Source organism: Leopardus geoffroyi, chromosome D2 (genome assembly GCF_018350155.1).
Source record: "Leopardus geoffroyi isolate Oge1 chromosome D2, O.geoffroyi_Oge1_pat1.0, whole genome shotgun sequence".
NCBI lineage: Eukaryota > Metazoa > Chordata > Mammalia > Carnivora > Felidae > Leopardus > Leopardus geoffroyi.
The window spans coordinates 19,004,516-19,029,448 of record NC_059334.1 but is presented as its reverse complement, the minus strand read 5'-3'; the positions used below and the strand labels follow the sequence as shown (position 1 = coordinate 19,029,448).

Here is a 24,933-nt window from a genome sequence, read left to right as displayed (position 1 = left end):
GCCAGATTGCCTTGGGCGCCCGAGACATCTTCCTGGCACATGTAGGGGCCGCTGTGCTTTGAGAAAAGTAGGAAAGGAGTAAAGGGAGAAAATGCTCCCGATCCCTTATGACCAAAAATCACACTTCTTCGGTTGAGTGTGGTTTTAGATCCGGCTACTCAAAAACATCAGGCAGAGGGGGGCCGGACGTCTGTCTTCCCTACCGTTTGAGGACAAAGGAGGCAACGGCCTCAAGAGAAGCCGTGTGTAAGCCAGACAAGCTCCAGTCAAGGCCTCTGGGAGAGGGAGGGACCAGTGGCAGGAGGGCACGTGTCCAGAGGAGGGGGAAGGGGACCTGAGATCAAAGACTGGCGTTCTCCGCCCTCCCCCATCCCTCTCCCTCTGCCCTCTCTCCACATCCCCTCCCCAGCCACCAAGACGGCTGCCTTGCCAGCCCTGTACCGGTTCGTGCAAAGGGAACAAAACACGCCACAATCACAGAACCACCTCCGAAACAGAAAACGCTGCCAGCTTTTTTGCCCGGGGTGAAGCAGGACTTGGGTAGAGAGCTCAGCCCCGGCCACCATCAGTGAGCTTGCAAATACTGCAGTATCACACCTCGGGGAACACAAACCATTGAGGATGGAGTCCTGGCATGTCACGCTTGGCATCAGAAGCTCATCTGAAATTTCCAAGATGGTCTCTTTAATACAGTCATCCGGATGACACGGAGGAGCTTCGATAACTTCCCCGAGTGATAAAATTAGTCATGCTATGCTGCAAAGCTGTTTCCAATTTACGCCGCTGCTTACACTCAAGTTCGCCCAGCATTTGGCACATGCATATTTTAGAGCCTTCTGCCTTTAACAATGTTTCTCTTAGAGGCTTACTACTTGGGAGACTGAATTTCTTGCTCAGAAGAGACACAAAGACACGGGATCGGGAGCTCTCCTCCAACACAAAAGCCACAGTTGACTCCCTGCCATTCTGAGCATGCGGGCTCCCCGGTGGCCACCATCTTGAGCAACGGAATTTTTTTTTTTTTTTTCTTTCACAAATGGGGATCCTGATACTTGGAGAGGACTTTCTCACGGCTGCACAAACGCTAAGTGAGGGATCCTGGATTTCGGTCTAACCTGCCTGGATCCACACCCGGAGTGTTTTTCTCCTAGGCGGTCGCAAAATTAGGGGCAGGGCCGTCGTTGGGTACCTGACATTGTGTCAATCAGCCTCCGTGTACAGCTAGAGTCCCATTTCCAGGTGAGGTCAGTCCTGAGGACACTAAGTCACTGAGTCCGTCTCATTTTGCAGTGATGATGGGCAAACCACAAATTGCAAATTGGCTGCCCCTTCATGTGTCAGCACTGTTGCTAGGTAGGTGGTGGCCAGGCACCAAAAACACAGCCAGCTAGGTGAGTCAGCGGGCGGCTGATACGTCCTCTCCCCTCTGCTTCAGCATTAGATGAAGCCGTTTAGATGGTCAAGGAGCCCTTTAGATGGTGCGAAATGCCTGTCCTCTTCCTTTTCCTTCCAAACCTCCTCCTTGCCATCTTTTGGTTGAATCTTCTTGAGGTCTTCAGATTCATCCACTGTAAGACCTCCTCCGGCTGTCTCCCGCAGTGTTCAATGTGGCCAGGCTCTTTTTTTTTTTTTTTTTTTAATTTTTTTTTTTCAACGTTTATTTATTTTTGGGACAGAGAGAGACAGAGCATGAACGGGGGAGGGGCAGAGAGAGAGGGAGACACAGAATCGGAAACAGGCTCCAGGCTCCCAGCCATCAGCCCAGAGCCCGACGCGGGGCTCGAACTCATGGACCGCGAGATCGTGACCTGGCTGAAGTCGGACGCTTAACCGACTGCGCCACCCAGGCGCCCCAATGTGGCCAGGCTCTTAACTGAGTCTTAAACCCAGTTCTGAATTCCGTAACTCAAAGACGGGCGGATAACCTGAGAAAAGCCTTCCTCGGCCCTTCGCGGCAGAGGTAAGTGCCCACGTTCTTCCCCTCCACTTGGCTGGACTGAGGAGGGACAGGGAAACAGCTCACCGCACCTAGAGACAGGACGTAAGAGGACTCCCACAGGTCAGACCCCAGCCGCAGGGCAGATTTCTTCTGGGGGCGTCTGGCCCCCACCCTGTCTGGACCCTGACTGAGCAGCGATCCCCTGAACAATTTCCAGGAACGATCCCTGTGGATTCCGGAAAAAGGTCATAGAGTCTCAAACAACAAAACTTTACCCCCCTGCTGAGTATCAGTCGTGTACTAAATGTTGCACAGGACGTACACTGACCCTCAGCTGGCCCGTTATCTGAATTTCAGATGTCGCCCCCTGAGAACACGCGGACTGCTGATCACACGTGGTAGGGGGCTCTGCAGGCCCTCGACAGGTGGGCTTCCGAGGTATCACTGCAGATCTTAGTGAACAGCGTGTCTCCTCTGCCATCGGGCTGCAGTCCTGCTCCTCTCTCCAGGCCAGGGTGGATAGTGTTCTAGAAGTGGGCATTAGTCTCTGTTACAGAAACAGCATACAGTAGGAGATCCCTCCCAGGGTGGGAGGTTGCTCACTCTGCACCATAAAAGAACCGTCTTTCCCTTCCCATCGATGACAGCACCCATCTCGTCCTCTCTTCTCCTCAGTGAATTAGGTTCTGTTTTCAAAGGAGTTTTATTGCTGATGGTCAGGTCAGTCCAGCAGGTACTTGTGGTGTCAAAGAGTCTAGGGCAGGATTTTTTTTTTTTCCTAGGGAGGGGCTGCAACAATTTATTCCTGCTCAGATTCCTACTAAACCAGAGAAAAATCACCGCTGCCTTCAAGGTATCAGATTGTAAACGGCACTCTTGTAAAGGTATTTTTGCTGTATTTTATACAGTTCTGCATACAAGAATTCTTTTTAAAAAAAATTTTTTTAACGTTTATTTATTGTTGAGAGACAGAGAGACACAGAGCGTGAGCAGTGGAGGGGCAGAGAGAGAGGGAGACGCAGAATCCGAAGCAGGCTCCAGGCTCTGAGCTGTCAGCACAGAGCCCGATGCGGGGCTCGAACTCACGAGCCGCGAGATCATGACCTGAGCTGAAGTCGGTCGCTTAACCAACTGAGCCACCCAGGGGCCCCAGGAATTCTAATTTAATAGCCCTCTTGACTCCCCAGCAACAGAGGTGGCACACGACTCTGGGGACAATGCAGGACTCCAGGGACAATGCAAATTGAAGGCAAAGTTCAAAGAATATCTAAAGATCCCACCACTTCATGAGCGAGTCCTTTCTAAAGACTGTTTCTTAAGTAAGATTTCTCTAGCACTTTCCAAATCTCTTGATTGTGTCCCAAAGATGAACTCAGCCCTTTCTTATTAAGGGAGGGAGGAGAAGAGGGAGGGAGACTGAATGATATTCTCCCTTTTTCAGCAGCATGAGTATGAACCACTCCTGGACATCATCAACTCCTCACCGTGACTTAGGGACTTAGTGGCTTCTTGAATGGCTATTTTAGAGACAGGTAAGAAAAGACCAGGATGGGGGTTGCGTGACTATTCCAAGATCAGAAAGAAAGACAATTGGTGAATTCAGAAATAGGTCCCGGAGTCCTAGTTCAGGCCAAGGCACCTGTCTTTCCATCCCAGATGGATTTACTTAAAGAGCTGAGTTTGCCAAACACCCCCAGGAATAGGCAGAGACCGCAGGCAGTACTCAGGGCTGAGGCCCTTCACAGGGGAGCTCCAAAGAGGATCTCTAGGTCTCTGATGTCATAGGGAGCACCGAGTTCTTGATCGCTGAGCCATCCCTCCCTCTACCGCTGCCACCTTATAAGAGTTTAAGAGCAGTTCTGGGGGCTCTTTATCCCAATTCTCAGCTCTCATCCCCTCAGTTCCTCCTCTTTGTGTTCCCAAGGCTCCTACTGAGGCAAGATCAGTATAGACGTTGCCCTCCAAGCAGCTTCGGGGTTATCTTTTCCAGGGAAGTGGTGGTTCAAGTGGGCTTGGAGTCTGACCTTACGGCTTGAAGGCAAAACCACAATAAAGGAAGTGAAGAAAGGGGCGCTGGCTTCCGCTCTCAGCTGTAATTACACTGGAAACAATAGAGAGTTTTTATAATGAACTGGGTCATTTCTTGGCCTGGCGACACTGAGGTCTGGCAAGAAACCTGTCGGTCAGGAAAAGCAACTATGCTGCTTACGGCTTATTGGATCTAACGCTCTTGTCCTCAGATCCCAGCTCTCTCGCCTGAACCGAGCACCCTGCTTGAAATGTTTTGTGGTGAATCCACTTACCAAGTCTAAGGGTCATCTAGGCAGAGGGGCCCCTAAGTAATGTATTTCTGTAACAAACATTGACCTAGCACTTACTAACTTCCACATCTCATCTAAGCACTTTACATGCACAAGTTCCTTAAGCCTCAAAAGAGTCCTACTGGGGGAGGAGGCTGGGAGAGAGCAGAGGAGGACCCCAAGCTTACCTCATCCCATGGATACAGCTAGATTACACCCACATAAGCGTAAATAACCCGAAAAGCGACCTGAAAACTGGCAGAACAAACTCCACAACCAAAGATAGGGAAGAGGCCACATCGAAGAAGGCAGGAAGGGCAAAGACGCAGTTTGGAAGTGAAACAGACCGCGGCCATCCATGGCAGGAGGGAGCAGGGGTCATGGAGAAGGGCGAGAAACAGGCTATCACACTGGGGAGCCCACATGGGCTAGATGAATCCCCATAACGTTTGGCTTTGAAAGCGAGAGGGGCCGACTCTCGTGAGTTCTTACAACCATCTGGACTTAAAGCCTGGAATTTTAAAAATCAGCACGCTTGGCTCTGGAAGAGCCGGTTAGGAAGCTGAGTCCCCGCCCTTAAAGAGACAGCAGACAAACAGCCAGTGAAATACAGCCTGGAAGCAGCAGTTTGAAAAACGCCAGGGACAGATGGGAGGGAGAGTTCTTTACTTATCTCAGAGCATGGCCTGGAAAGTCTGGGATCATGGGGAGACCCCTTCGGGAACAAAGTAGCTGGCATATACCATTTTCCTCCCCCATCCCTCAGTATAAACCAATGGCCACCTGCAGGAACCAGCACTGTGCCAACACTCACTAAATAACTTGCTTACAGCAAGCCCCACTTCCTGCACTTCCGCAGATCCACCCTTTCCAGTCAAGGCTTACTTTAGTCCCTGTGCTACAGGGCCCCTGCCCCAGAAGACCAGCCCTGCATCTCCCGACCCACACCTTTTGTGCGGCCTCAGTTTGGGCAGCAGTGGTGGCAGGTCTCATTTCACAAGCAGACTAGTGCACACCTTGTGAAAAAGGAACCAAACACTGCCAACAATGGACAAGAAGAGCCTTGGCAGACAACTGGACTAAAGGAAAAAGAGGCCAAGACTCAGCAGGAGGGCACACACCACACACATAGGAGATGCTCCCTGATGTGCCAGGTCCTGGGGACATTGCAGTGCAGGACACTACAGGACCTCTTTCTTGTTCATAAGGCCATTACCTTCAAGGCCAAGAGACGTAGTTGACTTTCCTGACATGCAGAAACAGACACAGAGAGTTAGACAAATTGAGGAGACAGAGGAATGTGTCCCAAATGAAAGACTAGGACCAAACCAGAGAGAAATGGATGTAAGTAATTTGCCTGATAGAGAACTTATTATTTTTTTAAGTAGACTCAACAACAGAGTCCGATTCAGGGTCTGAACTCACCACCCTGAGATCAAGACCTGAGCTGAGATCAAGAGTCAGATGCTTAACCAACTGAGTCACCAAGGTGCCCTGCCTGATAGAGAATTTAAAGAAATGATTATAAAGGTATTTATTGAACTTAAGAAAAGAGTGGAGGACATCAGTGAGACCCTTAAAGAGATAAAAAAGAGCCAATCGCCAAAAGCAGTTCTTGAGGTAGCTCAAGAAGCAAGAAAAATCTCAAATAAACAGTCTAATCTTACACCTAAAGAAGCTAAAAAAAAAAAAAAAGAACAGATCAGTGAAACCAGGAGCTAGTTCTCCGAAAAGATCAACAAAATTGATAAACCTCTAGCCATATTCATAAAAAGAGAGAGACAGAGAGAGGACCCAAACAAAATCACAAATGAAAAAGGAGAAATACCAACACCATAGAAATACAAACAGTTGTAAGAGAATATAACGAAAAAGTATATGCCAACAAAGTGGACAACCTAGAAGAAATGGGTAAATGCCTAGAAATATATAACCTACCAAAATTGAAGCACAAAGAATAGAAAATTTGAACAGACGTGCTGCCAGCAAATAAACTGAATGAGTTATGAAAAAACTCCCAACAAGCAAAAGGCCGGGACCAGATGGCTTCACAGGCAAATTCTACCAAACATTTTTTTAAAGTTTTTATTTATTTATTTTGAGAGAGACGGAGACACTGTGAGTGGGGGAGGGTCAGAGAGAGAGGGAGACAGAGAATCCCAAGCTGACAGTGTGGAGCCTGACACAGGACTTGTACTCACAAAACTATAATCATGACCGGAGCAGAAACCAAGATTCAGGTGCTCAACTGAGCCACCCAGGCACCCCCCACCAAACATTTAAAGAAGAGTTAATACTTATTCTTCTCAAACCATTACAAAAAATAGAAGAGGAAAGAAAACTTCCAAATTCATTCTATGAGGTCACTATCACCTTGATACCAAAACCAGATAACGACACCTCAAAAAAGGAGAACTACAGGCCAATAGCTCCGATGAACATAGATGAAAAATTCCTCAACGAAATATTAGCAAACCAAATCCAATAATACATTAAAAAAAATCATTCACCATGATCAAATGGGTTTATTCCTGGGATGCAAGGGTGGTTCAATATTTGCAAATCAATCAACATGATATACCACATCAATAAGAGAAAAGATAAAAACCATATGACCATTTCAATAGATGCAGAAAAAGTATTCAACAAAGTATAACATCCGTTCATGATAAAATCCCTCAACAAAGTAAGTCTAGAGGGCACATACTTCAACATAATTAAGGCCTTATATGAAAAACCCACAGTTAACATCATCCTCAATGGGGAAAAACTGAGTGTTTTTTCCCTAAAGTCAGTAACAAGACATGGACGTCCACTCTCACCACTTTTATTCAACATAGTACTGAAGTCTTAGCCACAGCAAGCAGAAAACAAAAAGAAATAAAAGGCATCCAAATTTGTAAGGAAGAGGTTAAACTTTCACTATTTTCAGATGGCATGATACTATATATAGAAAACCTTAAAGAGTCCACACACACACACACACACACACACACAAAAACTACTAGAATTGATTAATGAATTCAGTAAAGTCACAGGAAATCACTGTACAGAAATCTGTTGCATTCCTACATAATAATGAAGCAGCAGAAAGAGAAATTAAGAAAACAATCCCATTTACAATTGTACCAAAAACACAAAATATTTAGGAATAAACTTAACCAAGGTGGAGAAAGAGCTGTATTCTGAAAACTATAAAACATTGATGAAAGAAATTGAAGATGACCCAAAGAAGTGGAAAGACATTCCATGTTCATGGATTGGAAGAATAAATATTATTAAATGTCTACATTACCCAAAGCAATCTACAGATTTAATGCAATCCCTATCAAAATGCCAACAGCATTTTTTCACAGAACTGTAACGAACAATCCTAAAATTTCTGTGGAACCACAAAAGACCTTGAATAGCCAAAGCAATCTTGAAAAAGAAAAGCAAAGCTGGAGGCATCACGATTCCAGACTTCAAGTTATATTACAAAGCTGTAGTAATCAAAAGATTTTGGTACTGGCACAAAAATAGACACATAGACCAATAGAACAGAATAGAAAGCCCAAAAAGAAACCCACAACTAAATGGTCAATTAATCTTCAACAAAGCAGGAAAGCATATCCAATGGGAAAAAAACAGTCCCTTCAACAAACGGTGTTGGGAAAACTGGACAGCAACATGCAAATAATCAAACTGGACTCCTTTCTTATATCACATACAAAAATGAATTCAAAATGGGCTAAAGACCTAAATGTGAGACCTGAAACCATAAAAATCCTAGAAGAATGCACAGGCAGTAATTTCTCTGACATTGGCTGCAGCAACATTTTCCTAGATATGTCTCCTAAGGCAAGGGAAATAAAAACAAAGATAAACTACGGGCACTATATAAAAATAAAAGGCTTTGGCACAGCAAAGGAAATAATCAATAAAACCACAAGGCAACCTACTGAGTGGGAGAAGATATTTGCCAATGACATATCTGATAAAGGGTTAGTATCCAAACTATATAGAATTGATACAACTCAATACCCAAAACACCAATAGTCCAATTTTAAAATGGCAGAAGGAGCGCCTGGGTGGCTCAGTTGGTTGAGTGTCCAACTCTTGATTTCGGCTTAGCTCATGATCCCAAGGTCATGTGATTGAGCTCCACATAAGGCTCCACGCTGAACATGGAGCCTGCATAAGACACTCTCTCTCTCCCTCCCTACCCCTCTCCCCACTAATTTAAACAGAAAATCTAAAATAAATAAATATATATATGTATAATGGGCAGAAGACATGAACAGACAATTCTCCGAAGAAGACACACAGATGGCCCACAGACACATGAAAAGATGCTCAACGTTACTCGTCATCAAGGAAATGCAAATCAAAACTACAATGACACATCACCTCCCACCCGTCAGAATGGCTTGAATAAAAAACACAAGAAGCAACAGGTGTTGGTGAGGATGTGGAGAAAAAGGAACCCTCTTGCCCCGTTGATGGGAACGCAAACTGGTGCAGCCACTGTGGAAAGCAGTGCGGAGGTTCCTCAAAAAGTTAAAAATAGGGGCGCCTGGGTGGCTCAGTCGGTTGGGCGTCCGACTTCAGCTCAGGTCATGATCTCACGGTCCGTGAGTTTGAGCCCCGCATCGGGCTCTGTGCTGACAGCTCAGAGCCTGGAGCCTGTTTCGGATTCTGTGTCTCCCTCTCTCTCTGACCCTCCCCCATTCATGCTCTGTCTCACTCTGTCTCAAAAATAAATAAATAAATGTTAAAAAAAAATTTTTTTTTAAGTTAAAAATAGAATTAGCTTGGGGCCCCCCGAGTGGCTCAGTCGGTGAAGCGTCCAACTCCTGATTCCGGCTCAGGTCATGATCTCATGGTTTGTGAGTTTGACCCCTGCATCAGGCTCTGCACTGAGGGTGGGGAGCCTGTTTGGGATTCTGTCTCCCTCTCTCTCTGTCTCTCCCCAGCTCCCTCTCTCTCTCTCTCTCTCTCAAAAATAAATAAAAATAAACTTTAAAATAAATAAATAAATAAATAAATAAATAAATAAATAAATAAATAGAACTACCTTATGATCCAGTCATTTCACTACCGGGTATCTACTTCAAAAATACAAAAACATTAATTCAAAAGGATACATTCATCCCTATGTTTATTGCAACATTATTTACAATGGCCAAATCATGGAAGTAGCCCAAGTGTCCTTCGACAGATGAATGAATAAAGAAGAAATGGTATGTGTATATATATATATATATATATATATATATATATATACACACATATATATATATATATGGTATATGGAATATTACTCAGCCACAAAAAAGAATGAAATCTTGCCATTTGCAAGGACATGGATGGAGCTAGAGAGAACAGTGCTAAGCGAAATAATTCAGTCTGAGAAAGACAAATATCAACTGATTTCACTCATATGTGAAATGTAAGAAACAAAACCAATGAGCACAGGAAAAAGAGGGAGAAAAAAGAACGACAAACCAAGAAACAGACTCTCAACTCTAGAGAACAAACGTGGCTACCAGAGTGGAAGTGGGGGGAGGCATAGCTGAAATAGCGATGGGAATTGAAGAGTACACTTAACATGATGAGTTCTGAGTAATGTATAGAATTCTTGAACCACTATATTGTATAACTGAAACCAACATGACACTGTATGTTAACTATACTGGCACGAAAACAAAACCTTAATTTTAAAAAAGAATCCTACTGCATAGATCCCACTGTTGTCTCCATTTAAAAAATAATGGAGGGGAGGGGAGGTGATGGGCATTGAAGAGGGCATCTTTTGGGATGAGCACTGGGTGTTGTATGGAAACCAATTTGACAATAAATTTCATATATTAATAAAATAAAATAAAATAAAATAAAATAAAATAAAATAAAAATAAATAAATAAATAAATAAAAATAAAAAATAAAAAATAATGGACCCCTCCCACTGCTCCTTTTCAATATTGTACTGGAAGTCCTAGCTAATGCAATAAGAGAAGAAACAGAAATAAAAGGTGCAAGATTAAGAAGGAAGAAATAAAACTATGTTCACAGATGGTGTGATTGTCTATATAGGAGTCTGAAAGAATCAAAAAAGGACTCCTGGAACTAATAAGCAGTTACAGCAAGGTTACGAGATAGAAGGTTAACATACAAAAGTCAATTGTCATCGTATATACCGAAAATGAACAAGTCGAAATTGCCATTTGCGTTGACACCGCCTAAAACGAAATACGGTAAAACTTTGGATTGCGAGTAACTCGTTCTGCAAGTGTTCCGCAAGATGAACAAACATTTCTAGTCAATTTTAACTTGATAAATGAGTGATGTCTTATAATACAAGTAGTACGTGACGCTGAATGTCACATGATCACCACTGAGTCAATCGTTCTTCTCTCACACGCGTGTGCACACGGAATTGTGGGTGATCATCTCCCATGCTCAGATGCTTGGTCTCGGGCCACGGTATTCGGCAGAAATCAGTGATTTTTCAGAACATTGGAAGGTGCCCACGACTGGCACTTGTGTATTTTTTGTCACTTCAAAGCCCCCATGGACAGTCCTTTGCTTTTCCATACAAGGGTGAGCTTAGGGATGCTTTGCATCCTTTTAGGTCAGGCTGCCTGCAGATATAGAGCCTTTCCTCTGCTGCCTTATTGCCAGTTACATTAAATACAGTATATGACAAGAGTTTATTAATACTTTCTGTAACAGTGATTCCGTTAGTGATAGTGAAAGTTGCCTTACACAATAACCTTCCTCTCTCTTGTCCCCCTCACACAGCCACAAAGGTTCTCAGAGGTAAGTACAAGTTAATTTATTTTTCTTTATATTTTGTATTTTCTTTATTCTTTTGTATTATATTCCAGCATTGTAATCATTTCTCTAGGAACATTTTGGGGTTATGGAACGAATCATCTGAGTTTCCATTATTTCTTATGGGGAAATTCGCTTTGATACACAAATGTTTTGGATTACAAGCATGTTTCCGGCATGAATTATGCTCGTCAACCAAGGTTTTACTATACTTTAGGTATAAAGCTAACAAAATATGCCTAAGGTCTGTATGAGGAAAATTATAAAACATGATGTAAAATCGAGGCACAGAGAGGTTAAGTAACCTGTATGCCTAAGTTTGTACAGCTTGTACAGGGGAGGGTGGGCTCTGAAATGAGGGAGCCTGGCTCTGATGTCCGTGTTATAACCCCAGTGCTATGCTATCTTGCTGCTGAGTTTTAAGGACATCCGGGCCTGAGGTACCAAGGATTTACACGTATGCACTGCCCTCTACTGAATCTAAACCACTGAATAGGAGACCTGGGAGAGACATTCGGGTGCGATGAGCTCTACCCTCAACTTAATAGATGAGAATGCTCAGCCCCCAGGGAGGAACTTCTTAAGGTTACTAACTAAGCCTCAGATCTAATCTTGAACCTAGAAAGAGCATATGTGTTTGCAGAATGACTGCCGTGTTCACTAAGCCCTTACACTCATTGGTGAGGGTGGGCTTGCCCATTCTGTACAGACCCTTGAAATCTCAATGGCTTGGCACAATAACGGTCCACTTCTTGATCTACTATAGTCTGAGGTGGGCTGGACGTGGGGCAGAGCTCCTCCATGCAGAGGCACAGGCTGCTCTCAGGGGCACACGTCCCCCTAACATCTCAAGGCAGGACCCCATTGTTTCAGAGGAAGGGAAAGAGCCTGGAGATAGTGTTCATCCTTTCTGCCCGCCTCTAATTGGCCAGAACCCAGTCAACATGGCTCCCACTTAGCTGCAAGGGAGGCTGGGAAATGTAGGCTAGGAAGAGTGAAGGAAAACAAGATTTGACAGACACATAACACAGTCTCTAACATTTACTTTTGCATATATCACCTCATTAAACTTTCCCAGCAGCACTACAAGAGGAGCATTATTATCCCCACTGAAGGAGATTAAGTAAATTGCACCAGATTCACCCTGTTAGTGGATGGCCGGATCAAGATTAAAACTGAAGTCTTTCAGGGGCACCAGGGTGGCTCGGTCAGTTGAGCGTCTGACTTCCACTCAGGACACGATCTCACAGTTTAGGAGTTCGAGCCCTGCGTCGGGCTCTGTGCTGACAGCTTGGAGCCTGGAGCCTGCTTCGGATTCTGTGTCTCCCTCTCTCTTTGCCCCTCTCCTGCTCACGCTCTATCTCTCTCTCTCTCTCAAAAATAAATACAGTTTTAAAAATTAAAAAAACAAACAAACCCTGAAGTCTTCCTGACTCCAAAACTCTCTGATTTCTGTACTACACCAAACTAGCTCTGCAAGATTGTCTTGAGTCCCACCTCCAAGCTCTTGCACGACTCTACACAGCAGTGTGAGAATATAGAGAGGTGGAACGATATCTTCTCCCCAGCTTTGTAGCCAAGGATGTAGCTCTTCTCCCAAATGCTGTAGGTGAGACTATAAATTAGCACAACCTTTTTGGAGAGCAACTGGGTAACACTTATCCAAGTGATAAAAATATGTGTATTTTTGACCCAGCAATTATACTGGAAGTCCAGGAATTTCTCTCCTACAGATAAAGTTTCAACAGTGTGCAATGATATGCTTGCCTAAAAATCTTTATTGCAGCCTTGTCTTTAATAGCAAAAGAACTGGGGGAAAAGAAAACAAAAGTCTACAAGGAAGGGACGGCTAAAATAAATACTGGAACATCCATTTGGCAAAATACCCTGCATCCATTAAAGAACAACGTGAGTTATCTCTACACGCCGACAGGAAGAATGGCTGACTTCTATGGACAAGTGGGAACAAAACAATAATATGTATGAGCTAATCTCATTTGCGAGAGAAAAACATGGGTATGCATATTATATATAATGTATATGTTATAATATATGTCACGTGCAAGGTACTGAAACTATTCCCAACAAAGTATTATAAGTGGGCAAATTCAGAAGAACCTTTTATGTGATAACATTTGACTACTAAGTTTTATAATAACTATAAATTATGTATATAAATAAAATAAATAAATTTTGAAAAAAATGCTGCTACAGTTCTGTACTTGAATGCGATGCTCCGATCAAACCCGAGCTCTGGTAATGTCCTACGGTTCCGAGGTGAAAAATATGTTATATTTGAATTCACTCTGTTGATTGCTAAATGCAACAGTCCCTCTCTTGGTCAGCCTGGGATTGCCACAAAGGACGGGCTTCGATGGATTAGCACAGCCTCCTATCAGCCGGGTAAGAGGTCACTTTACTGTCCCCCGGATTGGCCACACCTAGCTCACGCTTGTCCCGTGGGCTTTTTAAGGGGAACTCCATCTCTTTCCACTCGGCTTGGCTCCTACATGCTCGCGGTCAGCCATAGGGTTGGCAGTGAGATATTTGTGGGAGCCAGCCCACACCACAACACCAACAATAACTGATCACACACAGCAGTGACTGCAAACCGCTAAACCCTAACTGAAAGAGTCCCCCGCTCTCATCAGGGTCCCAGAAATGCGCTCTTTGAGCCCCACAACCCAAGTAAACAATGTTTTACGGAGTCTAAAATACATTTTCAAATATATGGAAGAGAGCCCCAGAATACAAACAAAATGCAAATGTTTGTTACAAGCTGGGGCGCCTGGATGGCTCAGTCGGTTAAGCGTCCAACTCTTGGTTTTCGGCTCAGGTCATGATCTCATGGTTCGTGAGTTCACGGAGCCTGCTTGGGATTCTCTCCCTCCTTCTCGCCCTCTGCCCCTCCCCCACTCGTTCTCTTTCTCAAAATAAATAAACATTTTTAAAAAAAAAAAAGCTCATTAAAGCATAAATACGCCATTATAAAGATATTGTGGAACATAGGTACGGATTCCTTTTTTGGACATCTATGAAAGGGATTTTCTTTTCTCATCTTTCAATTTATCTATTAAAAAACTGAGAGAAGGGGCGCCTGGGTGGCTCAGTCGGTTAAGCATCCGACTTCGGCTCAGGTCATGATCTTGCGGTTCGCGAGTTCAAGCCCCGCGTCGGGCTCTGTGCTGACAGCTCGGAGCCTGGCGCCTGTTTCAGATTCTGTGTCTCCCTCTCTCTCTGCTCCTCCCCCGTTCATGCTCTGTCTCTCTCTCTGTCTCAAAAATAAATAAACGTTAAAAAAAAATTTTTTTTTAAAAACTGAGAGAAAATCCATACATAAATTAACAGAATATGAAACAAAAGCGACAAATGGAAGCAGAGACACTGATAGAAATTGTTCTGATATCAAGAAGCGTATTGTAACCAAAGAAATTCAGACCACGCCAAAAGCAATAATTCATTAAATAAGAAATCGATTTCTAGTCGAAGTAATGGATTATGATGACTAGGCTCTTGTACTGGCTGGTAATTCAACCAGCGAAGAGAAGTGAATCATAGAACTCATTGAGAACACCAATTTTTTTTACTGATTTGGCCCCCCAAAAATGGCATCAACATAAATAACATAAAATTCCTAAGAAACCAGTGCCACTGGAAGATTATCCCTGGCAAATTAATGAGTTCTTTCAAGGTAAAGAATACTCAACATCAGTCACTTGCACAAGAAAACTTGAACTGACCAGTGATAAAGAATTTATTCCGTGAATAAATATTAAAGGGAAGAGGCAAAAAGCTAATTTCTATTGATTGATACTCCCACTCTGTGTTTCTTACAAACTATAAGAAAATTTAGTAATAATATAAAATGATTAACTCAATATCTTTCGGCATACACTTAACCACAACCAGTTAGAAGAAATATTAAAGAGTAATTTACAACAGAGAAAAGAAAACAGCTACTTAGAAATAAAGCCAACAGGAATTCAGCGAAAATCTATATAAAAAAATTAAAATGTTACTGTAGGACACATTAAAAATATTCTGAGCAAATAAAACGATTCATTATACTCCTGGATCGGGAGATAACACAGTGTCATTTCTCCCTTACTTACTGTATCAAGAGCCTATAAAGAAGCAATCCAAATAAAATACCAATAAGAGTGTTGTACTAGATAATGAGATCCTAAAGATTATATATAGAAATAAGCAAAGTGGTCAGGACATTTCTGAAAAAGAAACGTAATAACGAGGCAGCACAGGCAAATACGGACATATTCTCATTAATGACTGAAATAGTGTGATAACGATGAAAACCAGACAGGCAGATAAATGAGACAGAGCTAAAAGTCCACAAATAAACCCGAGCACAAATGAAAATTTAGTGTATGGAAAGGACAGCACATGACATCAGTACAGAAAATATGGTGTCGGAACAGTTGGATAACCACCTGTGGAAAAAAGGAAGTTGAATTCACACTTCACATCTTTCACCAGGGTAGATGTGATGTGGGTTTAAAGTGTTTATATAAAAATTAAGTCATGGGAGCGTTAGAAGATTCCATGAGATAATCTCTACGTTAATCTTGGCATAAAGAATATCTTTTTAACTGCAAAGCAAAACAGAAACCATTTAAGAAAAGGCTGATCCATTCGACTACATATAATATTTCAGGGTCTGCGTGGCTAATATATAAACAGCTCCTTTTCAATATAAACATAACCCAATAGAAAAAAAAAACAAAACAATGGATATGGGTAGGGGGTGGGGAGGGGCAGGGGAATACTTCCAAAATAAAATGAAAATAGATTTTAAACATGAAAAGATGTTCAGATCCACTTATTCTAAGAAGAATGTAAATTAAAATTTCAGTGGAGCACATTTTTTTTCACATATAAAATTGCAAATGTCAAAAAAAATTGACAATCTATTATGGCGACAAGTATGTGGTCAAACAGGCACTTACAGATGATTAGTGGCCATGTCAACTGGTACCTCAACAGAAGGAAATCTGGCCGTATGCATCAAAACTACCAAAGCTCAGGGCGCCTGGGTAGCTCAGTCGGTTAAGCGTCTGACTTCGGCTCAGGTCACGATCTCACAGTTTGTGAGTTCAAGCCCCGCGTCAGGCTCTGTGCTGATAGCTCAGAGCCTGGAGCCTGCTTCAGATTCTGTGTCTCCCCCTCTCTCTGCCCCTCCCCCGCTCATGCTCTGTCTCTCTCTGTCCCAAAAATAAATAAACGTTGAAAAAAAAATTTTTTTTTAATTACCAAAGCTCGTATCTTTTGACTCAACAATTCTACCTTTAAAATTTTAGCCTGCATTATACTCACAAGTGTATTAAAATGGGAAGTTTGGAAACAACCTAAATGGCCATCGGTAGGGAATCAATTAACTAAACCACAGGTCATATACACAATGGAATATTACACAGTCACAGAAAGAGTGGGGCATCTTCTCAGGGACTGATGGGGCATGATCTCCTAGATATATTTTTAAATCGGTAAAAGAAACAAAGTACAAAACAGAATTTGCTCTTAAAACAGAGACAAATCTGTTCCTTAGTATAGAGACACTATCTCTGGAAAGATAAGAGAGATATGTGCCCTTGGGAGGGCTGGTGAGGCAGGTGCTATTTATGTATTCTTCATACATTTTCTTTTTCAGCTCTGTGTTTTGCTTACTCAGTAAATAAATGCTAAATAAAACCAAGTAAATAAGAAACAAGTACACCTCCTTCTGGAGAGAAGAGGGAGGTAGTTGAGATCGTACCTACTCGGAGCGGCGAGGGGCAGCTTGGAGGTGACAGCAATAGGGAATCACTCACGTAGCCAAAGAGATGGACCACCATGGGACAGAAGAGGAGAAGGGTCTACCTGTTCTGGAAACTCTGATGATTCCAAAAGCCACTGGTAAGAGCTTGAGACAAGAGCTGGGAATTTTTTAATAATTATTATTATCGGGACACACAGTCTGATATTTATCTGTCAGACCTGTTGGGACCTGCAGAAAAATGGGCTCCCCGATACCCGGGAGCTTCCTTCTCACCCCCCCCCCCCCCCCCCCCCCGTCATCTGGTGTCACCTTTTCTTAGCAGTGTTATCCCCCATCGTTCCCTTCACGAAGGCCCTATTTCAGATCAGGGCTAGCCTTCCCACCCTCCCGGCTCCTCATGAGATCTAGCCCTGGTCTGAGCTTCACGACAGAAAAGGGGGCTGTATCTGTCATTGCACTCAGTAATATTACCTCTGGGTTCCTGGGAGGATTGAATGACTCTGAGACTGTCCCCCGGGACACCATGTCTACCGTGTTAGCAAAGAGACACAGGGACGAGCTGGGGTCCAGGGGACACGAGACCACCGCTGGCTTAGGGTGGGTGACTTCATCCTAAACCAGCCCCAGCTCCCGCCTCAATGGGATTAGGTCAGAACTTGGCACATTGTAGGCACAACGAGCCATCGAGAATGAAGGCAGGCCAAGGAGGGGCTCTGACAAGGCTCACCTGTCCTCCTGCCCATTGGCTTGTCAGCACATCTTCCCGGAAGAGGAAGTGTTTCTGAAAGTGGCAATTGCTGGCCACCTGGACCAGAATCCTCTGGGGTGCTTGTGGAAAATACACATGTTCAGGCTCTCCCGAACCTGCTGGAACAGAGGTCTGTGGGTGGAACCCCTGAATCTGCACCTTAAATACCCCATGGAATTCTAACATAGACGACTGGGAAACACTCTGAAAGACATGGTCCTAAGAACTCCATAAGCTCTGCTTTTTTATTTCGTAACTTTTTGGTGTGAAATAATTTCAAACTTTAGAGAACTCAGGAATAGTACAGAGAACCCCCTTATACCTTTATTTCGCTGCATTTGTGCACTCTCTCCATATATATGTATACACATACGTACATATGATTACATAAATAATTAGTATTTTCTGAACAATTTGAAAGTAAGTTACAGAGACAACATTGCCTTTCACCCGTGCATATTTCAGCATTTTTATCCTGAGATTTTACATAGCAACCGTATAATATTCAAATTCAGGAAATTTAAAACCGATGCAATTATCTGTCCTATAATCTGTGTACCAACTTCTTCAATTGTCCGATGGCGTCCTTTACAGCCATCCTCCCTGACCCAGGATCCAATCCAGGCTGCACGTGGCACTGAGACATCACGTCCTGTACCCAGGAATATTTCCCCAGTCTGTCTCCATTCTGCTCCTGGGGACCCCTGCTTTGGGGTCCGTCTGCCGTCTGTCCTCTCCCCGCGCACCGACCCTGCACTTCTGGGGACAGATGACGATGCACACAAGACATCAGCAGGAAGACGAGACGCTGACCTTCGGGACACCTGGTTGTTCGGGTCGTTGCTGCGCTCTGAGTGTGCGCTGCGGCCCCAGGAGACCGAGGGCTGCTTCCCGGGCTCCGGGGAAGACGCGGACCTTGGGGCCCCGAATAATGGGCTGGCTGCACCCGCATAGTTCAGCCCACTTCAACCATGCCTTTCCCTGCAGTGGCGCTCCCAGGCCAATTTCCTTCTCATGAATACTTCAGCCTCCCGGCCTCCAGCTCTAGTGAAGAGGCCATTTTCGCCTCGGCTGGAAACAGCTGATGTTCCTATCCTCTAGCTGTCCTGGTCACTAGGCTCTCTCCCTCGCCTCTGCTCTCCCTCCCCTGCCATTGCATCAAGACCAAAGCATTTGGATTCGCTCCTTAAACATGCTTTCCCTGGCCTTTGAGTAGGCCCATAAAGATGGGGAAGGTCCAGGGGCCTGGAGTCAGGATCAAGTTCCAGCCGCTAGTTACCATGAACCATGTTTCCTCCCCGCTGGAGCTCAAACACAACCCCCCCAGTAGGAGATAATGGCGCGCCCTTCAGGGAGCCTCTCAAGCGGGGAGACCTCACAGGGGCTCTCACAGGAAGCCAACTGAAACTCGGGCTTCAGCCAGCACCTGGGAGGGGTTAACACACTTGTGTTTCTGGAAAATTCTGCAAAGATCATTTGTATTTTTTTTTTCTTTAAAAAGGCCACCCGAAATTTTATAAGCTACTGCCTTACGAAACTGGTATCCAATCCTGTGTCTATAGATATTATCTGTGTGTATGCGCAATAGGTAGGTACATAGATACGTAGATATGATATGTAACAATGAAGAATACTCCAATGAATTCTTTCAGGGAGCCTCAAAATTGCAATTAAAGCTATTTACATTGAGATTAGTTTTTTTAATAGTTTATTTTTCAATTTACATCCAAGTTAGTTAGCATATAGTAGATCAGTTTTTAAACTGAGAGGTAAGGAACTATATCAACCAGATGGAAACATGACTATTAAAAACTTGCCTTGGGGGAGGGGGTGGAGAACTTGCCCTGGATTTTTTGAGCAAAATTCCAGACCAAAACATGTTTCTATCCTTTTCTTTTTCTCTTTTTTCTTTCTTTCTTTCTTTTTTTTTTTTTTAAGTTCCTTTTGAGAGACAGAGAGAGCAAGTAGGGAGGAACAGAGAGAGAGGGAGAGAAAGAATCCCAAACAGGCTCCACACTGTCAGCTCAGAGCCCGACTTGCTGCCTAAACCCACCAACTGTGAGATCATGACCTGAGCCGAAACCAAGAGCCAGACGCTTAACTGACTAAGCCACCCACATACCTCTCTCTCTCTCTCTCTTTTTAATGTTTATTTATTTTTGAGAGAGAGAGAGAGAGAGAGAGAGCACAAGCTGGGGAGGAGCAGAGAGAGGGAGACACAGAATCCAAAACAGGCTCCAGGCTCCGACCTGCCAGCATAGAGCCCAACATGGGGCTCAAACTCACAAACTGTGAGATCATGACTTGAGCCGAAGTCAGACGCTTCACTGATTGAGCCACCCGGGCACCCTTCTTCTTCTTCTTTTTTTGTCTTTTAAACATTACTGGCCTATTACTGGATTCTTCCTGGTTTTCTAATCCAAAAATCACTTCTCTGGCTTTCTCTTTACCAGAAAGTATAAACCCATATGGCCAATGAGGTACAGAAATCCGCAGCCTTTTGCTGAGGGACGAGAGGACAGAGCCCAACATCTGGCTGAGAAATAGTGTATACACAGAGCGTGTCTCTTACCCTCGTTTGGAATGTTCTAACCATAGAATAAATGCTATTGCAGTCAACCGTCTTCCTACCTTAGACCATGTTCATTTTGTCCTTTTTCCCCCCCCTTGACGTGCAGACTCATTCTAGAAAATAAAGACCATTTTTCATCTTGCTAGGTATTCCATTTCAAATAATCTCTTGCTAACTAAATGATCCAGTGGGAATAAAGTTGTTTTCCAACGTTTCCATAATCATTCAAAGAAACACCTTGTGTTTTGTCCCCATCCCCTTTTCCGGAAGACTCGGTGGGACGTGGCAAGATATTCTCATTTGCTCCTCTCTCTATACAGATCTTGTGTCTACTAGGCCAGGCAGTAAAAACAAGTGAGGACCCAGGCAAGAAAAGACTCTAAGAGGTCACACAGAAAGGACTCCCCATCCAGGAATACCCCTTAAAGCCACACTGTTCCCCCCAAAAATCTCAAAGCTTCGCATGACCCCAAGCCATAGAGGGCCTCTCCAGAGGACACCTGAATCTATTATTCCTGTCTAAATGCATGCCCGTGGCCTTTGGGGGCCAACGATCTGTGAGGTGACAAATAGGCATGCAGGTGGCTTCCGTGACAGTTGTCACTTATTCTCCTTCCGCAGAAAGAGAGGTAAAACCTGAAGTACCAAAGACAGACATCACTTACCAAGCCAAGCACTCTGCTAAGTGCTTTCCATACGTTCTGCCATCTAACTCTCAGAAACAAAATCCCGGAGGGCTATTATAAGCAAAGAGCATCTTTAACAGAAAATAACAAGTGTGGCGGAGGCTGTGGATCCGGAACACGTGTACGTGGCTGCTAGGAAGGTAAAATGGTGTAGCTGCTGTGGAAAAGAGGGTAAGGATTTCTCAAAAAAATTAAAAATAGAATGACCATGCCACCTAGGAATTCGACTCCTGGGTATACACCCGCGTGAACGGAACGCAGAGACTTTAACAGGTATCTGTCCCCCCATGTTTATAGCAGCATCGCTCACTATACCCAAAAGGTGGGAACAACCCAGTTGTGTCTCCATCGATGGCTGAGTGGATAAGCGAAACACGTGCACGCGGTGGGATCCTGTTCAGCCTTGAAAAGGAAGGAAACCCCGACGCACGCTGCGGACACGGATGAACCTCGAGGACGCTCGGCGACGTAAAACAAGAAAGTCCCCAAAACGCAAATGAGTGCATGATTCCACTCGTATGAGGTACCCAGAGTTGTCAAATGCATAGAGACCGAAAGTAGGACAGTGGTTTCCAGGGTCTGGGGTGGGGGGGGAGGTAGGGGGAGTTGTTGTTTAAGGGGAACAGGGTCTCAGTTTTGCAAGATGAAAAGAGTTCTAGAGGTGGACGGTAGGTAGCACAAGTGTGAGTGTATTTAACAGGACGCTTAAAAATCATTAAGATGATGGGGCGCCTGAGTGTCTTGGTTGGTCAAGCTTCCACCTTCAGCTCAAGTCTCGAGCTCAGGGTTCCTGATGGGGCCCTCTGCTGTCGGCGCAGAGCCCACGTTAGATCCTCGGTCTCCCTCTCTCTCTCTGCCCCTCCCCGCCCTCAGAAACAAATAAACGTTTAAAAATAACAATCGGGGCGCCCGGGTGCCTCAGTCGGTTGAGTGTCTAATGTCAGCTCAGGTCGTGATCTCACGGTTTGTGGGTTCAAGCCCTGCCTCGGGCTCCGTGCTGACAGTTCAGAGCCTGGAGCCTGCTTCGGATTCTGTGTGTGTGTCTCTCTCTGCCCTTCCCCCACTCGTGCTTTCTCTCTCAAAAATAAATAAACGTTAAAAAAATTTTAGTAATAATAATTAAGAGGGTAAATTTTATATATATATATATATATATATATATATATATATATATATATAATCCCATGAATGAGGTGCTATTATTTTGCTGAGGCAGCAACCGAAGCACAAAGATATGCTGCAAATAAGTGGCAAGGCCGGGATTCTCAGTGGGTAGGCGGACCTCAAGGTCTGGGATCCAGCCACTAACGTCCACCACTGTCGACCCCTAACCATCCACCACCCACCAATTACCATCTACCATAGATCATCTACTTGGTGGGAAACAAAAGACAACCAGAAGATAAGAAGTAAAAATAATAAAAATATCCACCCTGGCTCTGGGCACTCAGGCATCCCAAGCACCTGAAAGAGTTGACGGGGCCTTCTCGTCATAGCTAATTACAGACACTAACCCTCTATCCCGAGCCAGTTGTAAATTGACCACAAATCAGTAGTCATCTTGCTCTATAAAGTGACATGGAATTTGAAGCCAGGCCTCACAAAACCAGAGTAAATTCTAATAATTCCCTGATTTCCCAGATTTCGGTCAATGTGCCAACAGAAGCTGCCATCCTGTCATTCCCAACTTGGTCTCTCCATCCAGCCCATCTGTGTCAGCCCCCTCAGTGGTCATGGAAGGTGTCACGCGAGCAACCAACCAAAGGAAACAGAATTGTCCAAAGGCAACAGAAACCCTCTCTTTCCATCCTCGGTGAAACAGAGTCAACAGAGGGCTACCTGCAAATTGGTCCTCTTCATAAGGTCACCGGGGACTGGACGACCGAGTCGATTTACCCGGATGGCACAGCAGTCCACACGTGTCTTGGTGGCGTCAGTGGCTGAGACCCCCGCCCCACGCCCACCCACACAACAGCCATGCTTCTGTATCTCCAGGTTCCGGATACAATCTCCACCACTCACACTTCTGAGGGAGGAAGGGGCCCGGGGGAGCCACGTGCCTGTCAGAGCAACCCCCCACCGGGGGTCACAGCGCTAAGACAGCTCATTTAAACCGCGCGGTATTGAAAACCAAATGAAAGAGAGAAAGAGTCAAGTAGAGAACACTGAAAAGTAAACATTACAAAACCTTCCAAACCAGAAGCCCAGAGGCACATTTTCTTTGGGGAGAGACCAGCTATTTGTTCTTCCTTCCAGGAGTGTGATGTTTATTTAACTGGAAAAGACAGCTTGACTTAATTGAGTGTGTGTGTGTGTGTGTGTGTGTGTGTGTGTGTGCGCGCGCGTGCGCGCGCGCGCGTGTGCACACGGAAGAGGGGGGCTTCTCTAGCTAGGCAGAATTTCTGCTCTCTGGGGCAGAAACAGGTCACACTCTAAGGTCCGTGACTGAACATGGGCACAATTTGGGTTTCTAGAAAAGAAGGAAGGGGATACATAACCATTGTTAAATGCCTAGTTTCACTGGACCGATCTATGCCACACATTTAGGCTTTAAACATTTTACGCAACAATCCACAGGAAGAAGCACCTTTTACTGTAGCCCAATGCACACACGAGTGCACAAACACACACACACATTGACACATGTATTTCATAAAACTCATGCTTGCCCTCCGACATGTGAGGTACTCTGATCTTTTCTATGCCATTGTTTATATTTAATTTTTAATTGAGGTCTAGCATACCACAATAAAGTGCACAGATCTCAAACATACAGCTTGATGGATTTTTTTCAGAGTTCCTAATTTTTTTTATAAATTATTTTATTGCTATATATATATATATACACATACATACATATATATATACATACATACATATATATATAACATATATATATTCACCCATTTCAAGTATACACCTCAAGAGGTCTTAGTATATTTCCCAAGCTGGGCAGTCATCCCACAAACTAATCTTGGAACATCTAGCATTTCCATCAGCACAAAGAAAAACCACTATATGGTCTATTTTTTACTTACTTATTTTTTTAACGCTGGTCACAACCCATCAAATTTATGTCACCAGTGGGTCACAGCTGCAGGTGAGAAAAGCTGTATCAGACGTTTTACTATAATATCCCACTTGCTTTTCAAAACGAGTCCTGATAGACAGGCCAAAGTATGTCCAAGTAGCTGGAGGGCCAAGGGGCAGGTGTCACAGTAATTCCAAGCTCACAGCACTCAGAAGTGATAGAGGCTGGTCGGGAGAACAAGCCAGACCCACACAGAAACCTCCCTCGTGGGGAGATGCTGACCTTGGTGACTCATTGCACGGAACAGATTACATCCAGAAGTGTTGCCAGACAAACTGAACTCAAACCTCGTTACGCAGAGCTCAGCAATGACATTCATAACCTGGGTGGAGCTGGGGGGACGTGTGCCCTAGCAGGATTTAGGAGAGGAGTCTGAGATGCAAACAAATAACCTACGAAAGCCGTCAGAGATATTGCTGCCTCAAACTCTTTCAACGTGGAGCAGTTGGTCCACATACATGGGAAGAATCCTACAGAGTAATTGTGGGAGAGAATGTGGTGATTAAATACAGATAAAAATGTCCTGTCTTCTCTCTTAGCCCGACTCAACCCGGGGGAGGCGGTGGGGGGAGGTGAGAGTAGGTGGATGTTTGTGTCTTTGCGTGTGTGTGTGTGTACATGTGTGTGTTGGGGGAAAGGGAGGGCTCAACTCTCACCCTCACCCTAAACGATCTAGATGTGGCACAACAGGCAGACATTCCAGCCCAAGGTGCCACGAATTATGTGGACACAGATGCCACGCACTTGCCCACTGGGGCTCCAGGAGGGGTTCAGTCAAACACTGGAGGAAAGGAAAACCCAGAGGGCCTGGATTCTGGATCTCCGGCAAACTGAGCCATCCTGAGGTGATTGGCATCTTGAGGGACAAAAGGTAGGGTGCAGGGCACGCAGAAGGTGCTGGCGAGCCTTCCGCCGTACACAGGAGTGCAACTGAATACGTGCACCGTATTCCTCCACCAGTGGGTTTGGTGGGTAGTCAAAGAGCGAAGATCATTGCGGGGAGGAAAGT

The 24,933-nt window shown here is 44.5% G+C and overlaps 1 long non-coding RNA gene across 1 annotated transcript in view; it reads right to left on the bottom strand.

Moving 5' to 3' along the window:
- Nucleotides 1-24,742, bottom strand: part of LOC123576518 — an 80,616-nt gene extending 55,874 nt beyond the window's left edge. Inside the window, exon 1 of the long non-coding RNA XR_006701459.1 lies at nt 23,872-24,742. This is a non-coding gene — a long non-coding RNA (uncharacterized LOC123576518). The remainder of the gene's footprint in view (nt 1-23,871) is intronic.
- Nucleotides 24,743-24,933: the final 191 nt, after the last annotated feature.